Raw genomic sequence first — 3,935 nt, forward strand, 5'->3', positions numbered from 1 at the left:
TCTTGATGCCATCCACACTCAGTACATGAAGAAGGTGAGTTTCACAATAGCTGCCACTATCACAAATCAAGAGACCGAACACAACAGGCTTTCATCCGTATGAACTCATCCATATGTAGGGATGGGTACCGAAACCCAGTATTAAACGGGCCCTGTGGCCAAACTAAGGAAGACCGCAGTATAAATAAGCTTGGACGTTATCGGTTCTTCATTCCACGTGTGTTTTTCAGGCTGGTTGTTTGTAATTTTGTAAGAGTAGGGAGAGGCTGTACCTCTCATGTGTGTGTCCTGTGTACTATAACTTTACAACAGGAGCTGGTACTTTATTGAAAAGTTTAGAGCTGTTTTTTTTAACTCTCTATTCTCATTATGTTCATTTACATGCCAACAGCTCATGATGAAAATTTTCTAGCATTTATATACTACTAATAATATTGTTGATATTAAGCAAAGTTATTTACAAGATCTTTAAAAAAATGTATAATTAAATGTCTTTATTATAATATGACTCATCTATGAAATAGTTTTACTGTTAACTGTGTCTTTCCTTTTACTTTACAGCACATCACTGACAGGCTTTCCTATGTGATTGATTCAAGTTTTCTACCATTGTATTTATCCAAATGAGGGTTGTAAATGCATGGACATTTTATATTTGCCATTAACTGTTAATCTTAGTTCTCTGGACTTCTCACAAAATGCCATATTAAAGGAATATTCAGAGGGGTGAATTGAAATAATTTCTTTTGGGCAATATCATGCCCCAAATATTGTATATTGAGTAGGACTGCACAATATATCATTTTAGCATCAATATCGCGTTGTGCACATCCACGATAGTCCGTCGCAGGATGTGCGATCGTAGTTTATCTGTGATCCCTATGGGCCAGTTGTCCCCCGGTTCGGAACGCATGTGATTCGCGGAATAATTGCAAAGTTTAACCATCACAGAGTGAAAGTTTATCATTTGCATGTGTTTTTAAGTCGAGTCAGGCATCAAGCGCAAGAGGACTCAAGTGCACACACAGAGCCATGCAGACGGCACGTGAATGCCCAATTCAGTTCTCTTTCTCTTTCTTTTGAGCATAAACGGGTACATGCATGCAAAATGAAGTCAAATGCCCATCTCGGCAATCACCCCCCATCAACAAAACTGAACAGCTCTTCTGCGCTCTAGTCAGAGAATACTCCCGTTGCAGGAACACTTTTAGTAGTCCAAGAAGAAGCAAATATATTTATTATATTTATAATATTTTATTTATAAGTAGCTATAACAAAGTAATATGTTAAGTATTATATTTCACCAGATTTTATAGTGTAAAACATATTCAAGCGCGAATGAGAACCGTTTCGAGGGGGATGCCAGGTGTGCAAAAAAAAACGAATATTCGAATGTCACATTTTCAAATCGAATACCAACCCACCGAACGAATATTTGAATATTCGGGTCCAGCCCTAATGCAGATTCACTTCTCTACATAATCTCCCCAATTATTCTATAATAATTAATTCTTTTCAAATAGACCTAAATAAATATTCTGATGAAATTGTTTTTATATCGCCATATATATAGCAGGAGAACAAAATATTTATTTAAGTTTTTCAATATCGTGCAGCCCTAATAGTGAGCATATCTTAAATTGAACCTGGAATGATAATTTGTGATACCAGATGAGATGTATGTATGATAGATTTTTAACTGTACTATGTTTGTATTGCAGGTTTTCTGGGATCCCAGCGGAAGGCATCAGATGTTGGCCTGGACAGATGTACCTGTACACCACACGACCTCTGCTTTTGCATGGATGGCTGATTACTATCATGTTATGTGAGGGTATTATTATAGCAAAACTGAGCACATGTGGCAGTGGAGTCTGTAGGTGTAAAGTCACAATTCAGTAAATTTAAAGTCACCGAGAAAGTTTTTTTTTAGTTTTTTTTATAATAGAAGTTTCAAACTTTTTTCTCTCTCACAAACACAGAAGTTACAGCTTTTCAAATTCTTCATTGGAGGTGCACAAATACTTTTTTACAAATCACAAATTAAGAAATGTATATGCTCACATTTAAGCCATGATCACACAAGGGGTTTGAGCATATGACTTTACAACAAAAATATCATTCTTTTAAGTCAGCCAAGAGGTCACACCTTCATGTACTGATCTTCTACTGGCCACACGTTATCATGTAGAGCAAATTCACAGGTCGGAGTTCACCAGACTTGAACTGGAATGCAGTAAAATATGAAACTTTGCGAGAGCTAGCATTTCCAATCTCCCACATTCACATGTAAATGAATGGAAGTCAATGGAATGAAAAGTGAAGTGTGACCACATGAGAATAGCCAAACAGTATAGATGATTCACAAAATTACACACAAAGAAAGGTGCATGATTGGCCAAAATTGTACTGTTCTCAACAATAATATGACCCTGTGAGTTTGGTAATTTGTAGAATAGGATTTGTGCACCTGCAATGAAGAATTTAAAAAGGTGTAACTGATGTGTTGTGTCTGTGAGAGAGAAAGGAAAAAAACTACATGTTTGCAACTCCGAAAACATTTTCTCATAGACTTGACATCTACTCTGTTTTGCTTCAATAATACTCGATATAATACATAATTTGAGTCGATATTCCGATCATGTTTTTTCAAGCACAATTTATCAATGCCAAACCACATCAATCTTATTAACTATAATTTATTTTGTCTAAAATTAATATACAGTATCGGTCAAAAGTTTGGAAGCATTACTATTTTTAATATTTTTTGAAAGAAGTCTCTTCTGCTCATCAAGCTAGCATTTATTTGACAAAAAAAACAGTAATATTGTGAAATATTATTATAATGTAAAACTGTTTTCTATGTGAATATATAGTAAAGTGTAATTAATTCCTGTTTATAATATATCATGTGACACTAAAGACTGAATTAATGATTAATGAAAAAATTCAGCTTTGCATCACAGGATTAAATTATATTTTAAAGTATATTAAAATACAAAACCATTATTTTAAATTGTAATTATATTTCACAATATTACAGTTTTTTTCTGTATTTCTGATCAAATAAATACAGCATTGATGAGCAGAAGAGATTTCTTTCAAAAACATTAATGCTAGTAAAGTAATACCATCAGATCATCTTTTTTTCTTTGTTCATCTGGCTGTTATAACTCATGTTCATCTGGCTGTTATAACTCATGTACAACAGCATAACACAATTTAAAGTTAGTGATTTAAGGGCCAAGAGACCAACTAAAACAAACACTGATCACCATAATGGTGACTTAAAATTCCAGGGGGGGGTTTCTCCTTCAGTGATTCTGCTTGTTACCATCAGGTGTCTTCAATACTACCTAATCATCACTCAATCACAAAATTATCTCATTAACTTAAACACTGCTTCAGTGTTCATTTAACACTCTGCTCAGAGTTTATATAATTCACACTGATTTTGCTGTGCCTTTACAGTTAAGTCAGTTTTTAGGACATTTTAATCATTTCAATTAATAATTTTGTACATAACTGTTACTATATCACTGGTTTGTTTTAAGGGGCTGAAATATCAAATAAAAAAGCAATTTGTTTGAATGGTTGCCTGTGCTCCTGAAGATTATTTAAATTGTATTTGGAATTGTTTACTTTCTTTGTCACAACAACCAGTGGCAGGAAAAATAGAGAAGACATAGTCAGCCAGCCTGACCAGCTAAGACCAACACTGACCAGCTAAGACCAACACTGACCAGCTAAGACCAACACTGACCATCTAAGACCAACACTGACCAGCTAAGACCAACACTGACCAGCTAAGACCAACACTCATCAGCTAAGACCAACACTGACCAGCTAAGACCAACACTGACCAGCTAAGACCAGCCTGGCCAGCTATGACCAGCCTGACCAGCTAAGACCAGCCAGGCTGACCAGCTAAAACC

The sequence above is a fragment of the Siphateles boraxobius genome, unplaced genomic scaffold (genome assembly GCF_051911475.1).
Source record: "Siphateles boraxobius isolate OS27281-9 unplaced genomic scaffold, OSU_SipBor_1 31, whole genome shotgun sequence".
NCBI classification, from domain to species: Eukaryota; Metazoa; Chordata; class Actinopteri; order Cypriniformes; family Leuciscidae; genus Siphateles; species Siphateles boraxobius.